Source organism: Mesocricetus auratus, unplaced genomic scaffold (genome assembly GCF_017639785.1).
Source record: "Mesocricetus auratus isolate SY011 unplaced genomic scaffold, BCM_Maur_2.0 Super-Scaffold_100013, whole genome shotgun sequence".
NCBI classification, from domain to species: Eukaryota; Metazoa; Chordata; class Mammalia; order Rodentia; family Cricetidae; genus Mesocricetus; species Mesocricetus auratus.
The window spans coordinates 73,592,905-73,606,860 of NW_024429196.1; the positions used below are offsets into that span (position 1 = coordinate 73,592,905).

At 46.5% G+C, this 13,956-nt stretch overlaps 1 long non-coding RNA gene across 1 annotated transcript; it reads right to left on the reverse strand.

Annotated features, from left to right (window-relative positions):
* Window positions 1–2,154: 2,154 nt before the first annotated feature.
* Window positions 2,155–3,527, reverse strand: LOC121143781. Its single transcript, XR_005881105.1, has 2 exons — window positions 3,399–3,527; window positions 2,155–2,887 (listed from the first exon to the last, which is right to left on the reverse strand). It is a non-coding gene; the product is annotated as an uncharacterized LOC121143781 (long non-coding RNA).
* Window positions 3,528–13,956: the final 10,429 nt, after the last annotated feature.

A 13,956-nucleotide genomic window follows, 5' to 3' on the forward strand; every position in this document is an offset into this window, starting at 1 on the left:
GCTTTTTCTCTCTGTGTTAGTAGCTCCATGGGTGTGTACAAGTGTATCTTTTAAGAGAAATTTGTGCTACAACTGTACATTGGGTATTTTTCTCATTGTTGTGGCCACATATGTAGCAATAGTTCATGTTCTGTGGGTTTGGTCCACCATAGCAGAGGCAGTGGGAGCCTGAGTGTGAGGCTGCCTGCTCACATCTTAGTTGAAAGGAATACCTGTGTTCTACTGGCATTCTCTTTTTCCTCATTTCTGTCTAAGATCCCAGCCCCTGGACGGTGCCATGCACATTCAGGGATCTCTGCCCTCTTTAGTGGAGCCTCTCTGGAAATACCTTTACATGCATACCCAGATATGTGTCTTCTAGATTATTTTAACCCAGTTGAGTTGACAGCGAGGATTACCCATCACAAGTCCATACCTTGTTAACTTGGTATCACCATTGATGTCTTTTAAATGATAGAATTCCTTCCTTAATCCTCAAAAGCTCATGGCCACCACATAATCCGAGATGCATCTAGTTCATCTACAAGAATCCCTTAAGTGCTAACAGCTCCAAAATTCCTCAGAAAGTTGAAGTTCAGAGTCTCCTATTGGACCCAAAGCAAACGTTTATCTGAGAGTCCCTGTAAAATCCTTCCATTCTAAAAGGAAGGCATGAGGGAATCTCAAGGAGAGATCTGACTAAAGCAAGGGAGGAAACCTAGCAAAGGAAACACTAAGCCCTGCAGCACCATGTCTGGCATCACCGGGGCTCCAAGAGCTCTGTGTATCCCTGCCCCTTGCTGTAGCCTCTGTGACCTCTTGGGTTGGCTCCACTTCGTGCCCGTGGCTTTCTTTGATGAACATCTTTCTCAGCCATGCCCATCACTCTAGGGTCTCCATTACAACACGATTAAACTGCACACATTGTCTGACCTCAGTGGCTCCCTGGAACCTTGACATAAGCATCAATGACCTTATAACCCTTTTATATTGCCTGAAAAACCATCAGCATGAGGCTGGAATCAAGCTTTTCTGCCAGCTCAAGGTGTAGCCTGGCCTCCTATCATGGAGCCTTCATCGTTGAACTTGGGAAAAGAATTCCTGAGGTAGTTATCTTGAAGCAGGGAACTCCTGCAGTGGAATTCTCAGGTTAGAATCTCACCTATGACATAAATTTGCAAGGATTAGGGTGTGTGGCTTTGTTGAAGGAAGTGTGTCACTGGAGGTGGGACATTGCAAAAGCTCGAGCCAGGCCCAGTTCTCTGTCTGTCTTTGCCTGTGGATCAGGGTGCAGCTTTCAGTACTTCTCTTAACACCATGCCTGCCATAGACGTGCAAGCCAGCCCCAGTCAAATGCGTTCTCTCTTAAGAGTTGCTGTGTTCACATTGTCTCTTCACAGCATGGAACAGTGGCTAAAATACCTTGCATGTATTTCCATACTACTGTGAGAATTAGTAACTGTCCTCTGTGAGGACAAATCCAATACGACCAAGTGCATTTTGGACAGGTATGCCACTGACCCTCTCTGTTAAACCTGAATTGTGGCAGATTTATTTTAGTAGAAAAGATTTCATCTTCTTTTTCTCCTATCTCGTTACACTCTTGATGCAGAGGCACAGAATTGAAATTGCCTAAAAAAATGTAGGAGTGAGTTCAAAGTCTGGCCTTTCCTTGCTCTCTGTAAGTTTAGTCAAGATATTGAAGGCCTCTGAGTCCCTAATTTCCTTATCTGCAAGATGAAGAATAAGACCCAGGGCCATTATGATGATCTGTGAAAGAGTGCAGAAGGCTGCAAAAGTTGAAAAGACTTTCGACTCTGCACGGTGGTGCAGGCAGCCACTTAAGCCCAGCACTCAGGAGGAGGGTAGACCTCTGTGGGTTTCAGGCCAGCTTGGACTACACTGGAATTCCAGATCAGATGGAGCTGCTTATCAAGACCCTGTGTCAATACAAAACAAACAGACAAACAAAAACCCAAACCAACAAACATAAAACAAAACAAACAAAAGCCCACCCCAAGCCAAAACTGAAACAAACACCACCACCCAGAATGGTTTTTTCCATTCCTCTAGGTTTTTTCCATTCCTCTAATGTATGAGTTTGATCATCCCACACCTCCCAACCCCAAGAGGAGTCAAAGATGCCCTGGTTGACAGAAGATTCACACACATAAATCACTTTAAACCAGTGTAAAGGGAAGCTTTTTCCTTGAGAACATAGGACTTCCCCCATCAAACCAGCATGTGGATTCCAGCCCCACAATTTAGGCTTGTGTGATCCTGAGAAAATTGTGTCTCCCTGTACCTCATGCTCTTCATTTATGAAAGAGATAATCCACTTCGATTGGTTCTGTGAAAGTCGGAAAGGCAAAAGGTGCCACTTTCAGTACTGTGGCAGGAAAGAGGGATGAGGTACCAGAGTGGTAGGTGCCGTTAGCACATCTTGTACCTTCTGGAAATCATGGTGAGGCTACTTCACTCAAGTTCGCATCCTGAGCGGCATGTCCCAGGGGCCCCCTTTAAAATGAGGGCGAGGCTGTGATCTTTCCATCCGTTGGGGATCAGGAGGATGATAGACAACTGTCACACGCAGGGACCTTTCACTGTTCCTTTAGAGAAAGATTTCTTTCGTCATTTGAATGACCCCCAGGAAGTGAGAGTCATCTCTTGGAACGATCAATGTTTCTAGGTCAAAGAAGCAAAGTAGAGACAGTAGTGGTGGAAGAGGCTGGGTACCAAGGGATGGACACGGGCACTGTCAGTAAGATCCAGAGGGATCCGTGGGTAGAGGAGGAGATAGGGCCGCTAACAGGAACATACACGAGGTGGATTGAGCTCATCGCCATGAGCATTTTATGTTACATCAGGTGCCAAGGTTGGCCTGGAGGTCCCATTCCTTGGTGGGCTCCTAGAGAGGGGAGATGGTGGGCACACAGAGAAAGAGGAGTGAATGCATGGAGTGAAACTATTGCTGGTGGCATCATCTTTGCTAAGACCTTGGTCCCCTTTCCACTGTGATTCCCCTGGTACATTATAAGTCACAAATCTGAAGGGATAGGTTCACATGTTTCTGGTTGGGCCAACGAAATGTGTCTTGTCTTGAAGGGGCCTCCCAGGAGGCCAGGCAAGTGGCCTTACAGAACAAGGCACAACTCTCATTCTGGCCAAGCTCAGCTATATCAGCTGGACTAGCTTTGATTCTAGACGTTAGACCAGGCACAGGGACTGGGGCAACTTCTTCCCAGCCCATCCTCCTTTCTGGGTTTAATTACACAAATCCTTTACTGCCTCCCTATCCTGCTGAAACAAGAGTCCTTATGAATTGTAACTGAAGGACCACAATCTGTATTCCACTGAGCCTTATCTCAGTCACTTCAGAAAGTAAGTGAGCAAGAGATGGATGGGGATCAAGTACTTACCCAGCTCTCTCCCCCTTCGTTTCCTGGACAGAAGGCTCTGGGGCAGCTAATCCACACCGGCTCCACTCAGAACACATTCTCACTTTTATCAGCCTTGGAAATCGCCTTTCCAGATTACACGAAAATATACATTGCCCCCCCCTGTAATTAGTGTGGAGCCCCCTCCTTGCTCCCTCCCCATTTTTATCTCAGGCAAACCCAGTCATTACCACTGTCATTGTGGCTTCCCAGAATGCCAAGATTAAAATGGACCATGGAGACTTACGCAAGACTGAGTCTCCCTGGCCTCTTGAACCAATAAACACCCAACTACTGTCTGTAGAGGCAAAGGACAGTTCACCTGACCTATACAGACAGGCCTCCACCCCATGGGTGGCCCTGCTTGCTCTTGCTTCCTATTCCATAGAGAAGTAAGAAAGCCATGTTGTAGAATGATGTTCTGAGTTGAAGATAGTACCCCACGCCTAGGCAAGGGACATTTGGCTGCTGAACTGCCTGCTCCCACCGCTATCTTAATGGCTTGTTCAGATGCCTCAGCTGAGCAAGCGCACCCTGCAATTAGCAATTCATTTTTATTGGTTGATGTGGGCTTTAGGCCAAGAGAAGTTGGGATTAAATCAATATTCCTTTTATTATGTCATCACAGGTAAATGAATTATGAAAACAAAGGCTCAATATGAAGCTGCCAATGCTAATGACGGGGTAGGATTTGGAGGTACAATGAACAAAGGGTGCTCTGTCCCAGTAGGAGGAGTGGAAACCACCCATTACTGGATCTGGGGGCTGCAAGGCCCACCTTTCCCCCACCCTGCCAATCCTGAGCTCACGAAAAGGGGTTGGAAATCTGGCAGGGATTCCCACACTCGGGTCCAGCCATCTTAGAAACAGAATCTAAACCAACACAATTAGACATATCGAAGCATCTCTATCAAGCACCTGCTGGATCCTAGACTCTAGGCCTGTCACTCACTGAGTGATGTGCTGTCTTTAGAGTCTGATGCTGCACAGGGTGTGTCTTTAGAATCAGACGATTGGCTTCAGGTCTCAGTCCGTGTGCTCGTCACTGTAGAGACCCCGACTCTCTGAGTATCCACTTCGTCACGTGTAACATGTGGCCAGTAATACGCATGTCACCAAGGGAGACTGAGAAGGTAAGTTCACATGACTGGTACAAAGTACTCAATAAATGTCATTTACAGAGGTAAGTTTCCCTTCCTTCTTTTATTCCCTTTCTTTCATCTTACCATCACCATCTCTACCACCGTCATTATAACCACCATGATAATCATGATTATCATCATCATGACCTTCTTCTGGTTACCCCGGTGTTCATTGTTAGACGGTTTTATGGATGAGTGGGAAGAAAGAAGGCAAACGTGGAAGGCTATCAGCCTTGGACCCTGCAGCTGATAGCCCAACCAGAATGCAGATGTAGTCCAAGAAGCTATCCTACAAAGTGGAGGGAAGACTGTGCTGTGTTGCAGGAGGGAATGCCCATCTCCATTTGCCCCCATTGGAAGAATCTAACCAACCCCCTTTGCGGGGGGGGGGGGGGCCCTGCTGACTTCTGAAGTGGAGGAATGCACCAAGTTGTGTCTGTCCTTCAAATCGTGGGTGGGAGGAGGCAGGCATCCAGAGGCAGATGTGTGGAGGGGGTAGAACAGGGTGAGAGTACTGCTGTCAGCCTCTCCCCAGCACAGAGATCAATTGTTATGCCATGAATACGAACTTCCAAACAATTGCTTTTGCACCTAGGAATGGGAAGCCTCTGTGGTGGGGATGAACATATGAAGATATTCAGGCGGAATGTTGAGGCTCTGAAAGGGAGACTGAGTGGCCACGTGTGACAAGCTTTTTGGCACCCTTAATTGGGTTTGGTGCCTAACACACCATCCTTCTGGAAGAAAAGCACTCCACTTCCTGGGTCACCTGTAGGAACTCCCAGGCCACTGCTTGTTTGGGGGAGAAGAGTGCATGAAGAAGACCTATGCATAGTTAATTAACAGCAAATGGCTTTAACTTCCTAGTCACCCCCTGGAAGTGCCTCCCAGTGATAGGACTAGGTAATTTTCTTTGAATCCTGGGTTAGAAGAATCTCCATGATAAAGGCTCCTGGGAGGCAAAAGAACTGGATTACGAATGATTCAAGAGTCCCTGAAGTATAAGAAGAGAAATGGGAAATCTCATGTTTTGTTTCTTCTGTGTGAAACCAGGAGTTCCAGGGACCTAAGGACTCTGGGCTTCACATCCTTCAATCCTTACTCATTTTATTTTTATCTTTGTGCTTTGTGCGGCGGACAAGGGAGCATGTGTTGATGCGTGGAGCATCCTAATCCTTCCCAACTCAGCAGACTTGCATCAGGCTTGCTGGTCTCAAAAAGTGAATCTTATCTGACTGGCGTTATGCTTGAGGAAAAGGCTCAGAGAGGTTTGGGGACTTGTGCAAGATCACACAGCAGTCTCTTCTCACCTGCCTCAGTGTCCCATCCCTCACACCTTCACGGGTAACACTTGTGCTAATCCATTCATAAAATGACACACTTGATAATTTAAAGGGCAATTCACTGCTTTGTTAGAGCATATTATTACCACAGATAAGGAGCTGCAACAATCTTACATCCTCAGGGAGCTAATTGAGCAAAGGACACACTGAGATGAACTAAAACTTGTTATTAAGCTCCAGCTTGTCCCCACTGCCAGGTTTGGGTGGCACTTGAGGGGCGTGATGCTGAGCCAGGCTGGTACCCAAATTACCCCTGACCTTAACAGAAGAAAGGGTGGAAAACTGAGAAGTGCTTCCTGGGGGGTGAGTAGCTTCCCCACTCCCGCTGCACCAGGGTGTCTGTTAGCCAACTCCTCTCCATCCCCATGAGCGCATGGCTGTCACATAGCCCCCATGCTGGTGCCGAGGACTGTGTGAGACTGCTCCATCTCAAGCCTGCTACAGTGGTGAGCTCTTAGTGGAGGGAACCTCTTCCTGCCCCTTCTCCTCTCCTATACGAATGGTTATAACACGATTACTTATCATAGCCCTACAGTGGAAACATTGTGTAGCATACCCTTCAGTAGACAGGCATAAACACAACACAACCCACAGCTGCAATGGAATATTGGTTGCTCGTAGGAGGACATGAAATGCTGACACTTTGCTACAGTGTGAATAAACTGTGAGGCGCTAGGTGTAAGAAATCGTCTGTAAGAGACTGTGCTTGACTATTCCATTCACATGGAATCAAAACACTGGCATCTCTCGAGGCAGAAAATTTCGAGTTGCTTCATAAAGCTGGGTAGCAGGATGGGGGCTTGCAGATGGGTGACACATGATGGGTACTGGGTTGCTTTTTAAAAATAAGTATTTTTATTAATTCTTTGAGAAATTTGTAATGAATACAGTGTATTTTGATCATATTAAGTTGTAACCCCTACCTCTAACTCCCCTACATCCACCCTACCCATAACCCTTCCCAGCTATGTGTTTTATTATTTGATTTTAATAACCCTTCTTTTATGCTTTAATAGCCTATAGAGTGCAGTTTCTGCTGTTAATATAGTCACGGGTGCGTGGACATCTACTGGAGCCCTCGAGTTGCTGGGGCCCAAACCCTTAAAGGAAACTGACTGTTTCTCCCCAGAAGTCATCAGCCGTCAATGGTTCTGCAGCTAGAGATGGGTCTCATAAGCCCCTACTCCTCCAGGCTACACTGTTGATTGATTTGGCCTTGTACAGGTCTTCTGTCGGCAACCACAGCTGCTGTGAGTCCACGCGAGCAGTGGTCCTGTGATGTCCCAAAGACACTGTCTTACTCTAGTTCTCCCCCAAACCCCCTCTTTCTGTCCCCTCTTCAGTGATGGTTCCTGGGTCTTAGGGGAGGGGCTTCTCTTTGTCCTGCCAGGTCCTGCTGCTGCTTCAGCCCCAAATAAACACACAGATGCTATATTAATTATTAAACTGTTGGCCAATGGCTAGGGCTTCTAGCTCTGTATTAATTATTAACTACTAATCTATGTATTTCTACATGGCCTTATCTTACCAAAGGACACCCGGCGCTTCCTATCCTTCCAGTCTCTCCATGGTATCTCCTTCTGGTGGGCTCTCCCTGCCTACCTCTCCCAGAATTCTCCTCATCTCCTAGCTCCACCTATCTTCCTGCCTTTACTGGCTATTGGACAAACAGTGTTTTATTAATCAACCAATAAGAGAAGCACATATGCAGAAGGACATCCCCCATCATAGATGTCCCTATCTGGACAGAGAACTCCAAAATCACTTATTCTCTCTTTACTTTGGCCATCTGTGAATTTCTGGATTAGCTACTGTCTTCTGTACAATGAAACTTCTCTGCTGAAGTCTGACAAATGCTAATCTATGAGTATAGAGATACAAATTTAGAGGTTAGCTTGATGCTATTTAGCAAATAACAGGAGATTGCGAGTTCCCCATTCACATGTTCTTGGCCAGATTCACAGAACTAGGCATGGGTTTTCTCCTGTGGAGAGGGAGGGCCTTAAATCCATAGAAAGGGGTTGGTTATCCCCACAATACTTGTACCACTCTTACGTACATGGGATATCTAGAGCCACCCAGTTGTTGCTGCAGTTCATAGACTGAGTTTCTTCTGAGGTGAAGGGAGCACTCTAAAAGTGATGGTACTATTGGTTGTGCATACCTGTAAGAGCTATTGAGTTATTGCGTTATAAATGGATGATTTGAATATGAATTTCATCTTCATAAAACCATTGAGAAATTGTCAAGTAAACAAACAAGTGCCAAGTCTATGTCAGCCCCTTGTAAAAAAATCTTATTCTCATAAAAATCACTTTCTAGGATGGTTGGGAGGTGAGTTAAACATGTATTTGTGTGTGTGTGTGTGTGTGTGTGTGTGTGTGTGTGTAACAGTGGTCCTCATGCCATATGTCATATGTCATTAATCTATGTTAGGAGCATATGTGTGTGCACATATATGTACATATGTAATAAATTAGGCATTGTAAGAGATTAACAATAACTAGTAATAAGCTCAAACAATTATGGTAACATACTATAGTAATAGTTGCATAAACTCTGTCTGCATCTTTTGAATGGTGTATTCCTTTCTGTACAGGATTCATTGAAAGACTCCCCAACAGGTGTCTAACAGTACAGATGTCACTGAAGCCTGTGTGTACTATGCTTTCCTCTGTGTTATAGCTGTGACCTGTTAAGTTTGAAGAGTCACAGCAAAGCTGGAAGAAGTTTCTTTTCCTTCTCATTTCACAGAGGAAGCATTTGTTCTTCCTATAGACCTTACCATCCTCGGCATGCTGCTGTTTTCTTTCCTTGTTAGTTGGTGTAGTGGTTTGAATAAAACGGCCCCAGAGGCTCATAGGAAGTGACACTTACTGGAGGTAGTGTGTCACGGGCGCATTTGGAGGTCTCAGATGCTCAAATCCAGGTCCAATATGGCTCTCTTCCTGCTGCCTGCTAATCCAGACGTAGAGCACTCAGCTCCTTCTCCAGCACCTCATGTGCCTGCACGGCCACCAAGCTTCCCATTGTGACGACAATGGACTGAACCTCTGAAGCTGTAAGACAGCCCCAATTAAATGCTTTCCCTTACAAGAGTTGCGGTGGTCATGGAGTCTCTTTGCAGCAATAGAGCACTGCATATGAAAGGTGGTAACCTCTTCCTTTCACTTAAAGGAACACCCTAACATTTCCTCTGTGGTGTATTCAATTTCTGGCATCGTTAAGTCACATAAGGAACTTGACAGCAAGCACCATGACACTGTCATTTCCAGTCTGAACTGCCTACTAGGTGACTAATAGGTGGGTAGTCTATAAAGAAGGATTTGCTGCACTAAGGGACCATCTATATCTTGGGTAGAAAGAAGCAAGATGTCAGGAGACTCCATCAGACTACTCGAATGGTATGCTATTTAAAATGCATACGCTTTCATTTATCGAGTTCCTAGAATTCTCCAAAAATGTCAATAGTCCTGGACTGTGCTTGCACATGACAAATCAAACCATAAAAATGTCATTGTGGATAGGAGAAGATTACCACACAAGCCCAGTAGGGACAAAATCCCTTGCTCTAGCCATCCCTCATCTCTACGTCCTAGACAGAATCACAGGACAGGGGGCTCGCAGGTCAGGAGACTTTCAAAGACGTTATTCTGACATGTAAGTGCGCTCAGCTGACCCACTGATGCCTGCAGTCTGTTTACTCACGTTTCTTACCCCTTCACCAGCATCCCAAGGGCTCCTCCTTCCTGCCCGCCTCTTCTCCATCATCCCCTCCCATCACTGCACTTGAGTTTTGTCCAAGAGCAGAAAAGAGATACCCAGTGCCTCTGAGGTGTCTTCCCAGCTCCTCGGAGAAGGTGACTGGGAAAGGATGACAAGCTTGTCAAGAGCAATGAGAGACCGGCAGAAAAGGAAGGGACAATATTGAAACCGCGGAGTCTGACGTTCTTTGAAGTTATTGGCCAGGCTGGCTGAGTGTGAAGCTGATAAACTTGTGTGTGTGTGTGTGTGTGTGTGTGTGTATTCATGAATGTATAAACTTATGTTTACACAAACACAATGACCAACCAGAGGCAACTGGTTTGCTGTTCCCAAGCAAGGAGAGAGAAGAGCGAGGGATGGGAGGGATGGGAGGGATGGGAGGGATGGGAGTGGTGGGAGGGGTGGGAGGGATGGGAGGGGTGGGAGGGGTGAAAGGTGGGAGGGGTGAAAGGTGGGAGGGGTGGGAGGGGTGGGAGGGATGGGAGGGGTGGGAGGGGTGGGAGGGGTGGGAGGGATGGGAGGGATGGGAGGGATGGGAGGGATGGGAGGGGTGGGAGGGGTGGGAGGGATGGGAGGGATGGGTCCACCTCAGCTTTTCCCTCAATAGTGGTGTGGGGAAGGGCAATCTCCTTCTTGCGTATCTCAATCTACATACTTATATCCCAAGGTTCAGATTTATTCTTAGAGATACGAGGGTGGTGACATGTCTGCTTTAGACAGTAACTCCTGAGAGTCTAAAATTGGAACTACCTTATTAAAAACATTTTTAGCAACAATGACAAAAGTTTAGTATAAATTTAGCTTAACAGAAAAGTAGCGATGTCAGAACAGAGTGTTCCCATATGCTTCACACCCAGGCTTTTCTGTAAGTAGCGTGTTACAGCAGTGTGTGACACTTGTCACAGTTAATGAACTGACACAGACATGGTACTGAGAATTAAAGTCTGTGTCTTCTCTGTGCTCTTACTTTTGTTTTTAATGGTGCGTATTTGCCATTTCAGGATCTCATTTGGGATGTTGCCTGTAGTCACTCCGTCCCTCGGGCTACTTTTGACAGTTGACAGTTTCTCTGACTTTCCCTTTTTGTGCTGTTCTTGAGATCTGATGGTTAATCTTCGTTTTCAGCTTGCGTAGCGAGAGCACACGTCTGGGTGTGTCTGTGAGCATGAGGCTCAACTAGAAAACTTGAGGGGCATGGGACTATAAAGCTGAAAACTGGTTCCTACAGGACCAAGCCTGTTCCTTAGAGTTTTAAACGTGCCCTGAAATAAGAATGGGATCTTTGCAGATATGACTTCAGATAGAATACCCTGGGTTGTTGACATGGCCTAAAGTTCAATGACAAGTGTCTTTCAAAGACACATGAAGAGGAGGTAATGCAGTGACAAGTGGCCATGTGGGGATCAGCCACAATGCAAGGGATGCCTGGGGATGCAGGAAGCAGGGAGAAACGATGAATGGACTTAACTTCTTGGTTTCCACCTAGCCATGCTGGTTTCTGACTTCTGATTGCCATTCCTATAAGAAGATAAATGTCTGTTATCTTTAGGCTGTCTAGTTTGCAGTGGCATTAGAGTAGCCAAGGTGTCTGGGGAATTATCACAGGGGAAGGACAAAGCGAATCTATTTTAAAAGTGGGCACTTTTAGTAGGTGTAGAAGTAGAATTAGATCCTGTCTGGAGACCTTGGATGATAGTAACGCGAGCATGTCCAGGACACATGGCTATATACAGTGGCAGATAGCTGTGGCAAGGCCCTGAACAAAGCAGTGTGGAGGGAAATATCAACTGTGGCTCACAGTTTCAGAAGCTCCAGTCCAAGGTCAGCTAGACCCGTTGCCGTGAGTCCGAGTCATAGGCATCACCACAGGAGAGGAGGGGGGGCTTGGGTCACTGTGATGAGGAGGGGACTAGACTCACTGTGATGAGGAGCAGGGGGCTCTACTCACAGTGATGAGGAAGAGGGGCCTCGGTCATGGTGATAAGGAGGGGACTAGGCTCATTGTGATGAGGAGGAGGGGGGCTTGGTGCATGGTGATGAAAAGGAGGGAATTTGGCTCATGATAATGATGCTGAGGAGGAAGGCAAGTGTGACAGGACCAGGGCTGCCCCCAGTGACCTACTTCTTCCAACAAGGCTCCACTTCCCAATACCCCACAATAACACCATCAAAATATGAGTGCATCAGGTATAGCACCAATCTCCTCTGACTGCTTCAAGCTTCAATGTATGGCCTTTTGGGGAAGCACTTAGCACCCAAACCATTACACTGGTACCAAAGCCAAACTTCTGAACCATAAATCCTTTCTGCTTTGGTGTACACTCGCCAGGTTTTCTGAGCCTCAGTTTCCCCTCTTTGGATCAGGGCTGTTTATAGCTACCTCCAAGTATGCGCATGAGGATGTGGAGAGATCATTACCAAAGGCCAGGGACCCAGGATCCTGTGTGGCTTAAAGCCTACACGAACAAGACTAGCTGCCCAGCCCCTTCACTTCTATGCGGTAGACAGGCAGGCAGGCAGGCAGGCAGGCAGGCAGGCAGACAGACAGACAGACAGACAGACAGAGCCACACACAGAGAGACAAACAAGGAGAGACACGGAGATAGAGGCCCTGTGAAGCAGAGCCACAAGCTAGCCTTACAAAGCACTTACTAAGCAGTTGTTTGAAAACCATCCTATTCCCTGACATATGTCAAACCCACAACTTGGCTTTTTTCCTCTGCTTGGAACACACCTGGTGTGGGGTCACCTTGACCTAGGACAGAGCACTTAGTAGAGTCAACATGACTCAGGGTAAGGAATTAGAACTACAGAACTAACCGTCTCTTTATCCAGGATTGGTTACAAGGAGTCACATGGCCTGGATGTGACCTGTTGCTTCTCCAATTGTGCTGAGGCAGATTGAAATCAGAGGGGAAGAGAGAAAACAGCCTGTACACTCCAGAACCCAACATACCCGGCTCTGATCCCTGCCTCCCTTCCCCTGCTTTTGCCTTGGGTGAAATGGGTCAGTGTGTGGCAGAGTAAGTGCTTGTCAGACACTAGCTTTCTCTAGTCTCCTGTTCCCCCAGGCCAAGTGCTGTCCTGGGAGGGAGGGCAGACAGCACACCCCCTCAAGAGATGCCACACTCACCCTGTCGCACAGCAGGTGGGGAAAGGTCTGGAGCTGGAGAAACTTAGTCACCAGCAAGGAAAACAGCCATCTTTGCACCTTCCCAGGAAGCCCTGGAGTCTTTAAAGAGCACCTTTAACAAGTTCTGAACTGCAGGCTCTCAGAACAGCAGGGAAATTACACTTTCCTCTCTTTATCTCAACTCATCTCAGCAGCAAATAATTGCCCTCCCTCCAGGCACCCGAGGTTGAACCTTCTAATTACACCATTGTTGGGCTTTATGTCAACTGAACAATAAATCAAACGTGGTGCAGATGTCTGGTCACAGTGTGGTGGAGAGTAAACTGTGGGGAGGACATGGCCTTAGGGACCGAATGGGAGCTGGGGCTTGGTGCTGTCTTCCTCAGCTAGGCCTTTCTTTGCTAACTCTGTTAACTTTTAGGTGGCAGACTAGATCGCCAGTGATTCAAATTCTCCTTTCTCTAAAACCGTAGGACTGTATTTGTTATCTTTCTCCCAGAGGTCCTGACAGGATCAAATCAATGAATAACTAACTGTAAAAAACTATCAAACTCTCTCTCTCTCTCTCTCTCTCTCTCTCTCTCTCTCTCTCTCTCTCACACACACACACACACACAGGCATGCACAAATGAACACATATGTGTGTATGTATTTCTGTGTGTGTGTCTGTATGTAAAATGGTAATTTCTCATCACCATTTTCCTTAAAGACAATGGGCTTCCTTTCACAGATGTTTTACTACCTCCACAATCCAAGGGCTGTCAACAGCGAAAGAAGTGTTTAATATTTAATATTTATTCCTCTGATCAACCTTCAACAGCTTTCACAGGCACAAGTGATAGACAAATACAGATATGCTGGGATATTTTGATAGATATTGGTAAGTGACTACCGTTTATTAATTGATGTGAGTACATATGAAGTGTTCACTGCAATCTGGTTCATCAAGACACCCATCTCCTCACAGCCTCTCTCTCTCTCTCTCTCTCTCTCTCTCTCTCTCTCTCTCTCTCTCTCTCTCTCTCTCTCTCTCTCTCTCTCTCTCGTTTGCTCTCCGTGTGAGCGACTGTTACGCTGCAGGCAAGCAACGTTACGGAGCTAATCGCTTTCTATTAGCTCATCTCGTTCTTATTAAAACCCCCAAGGTAATTAAGAAT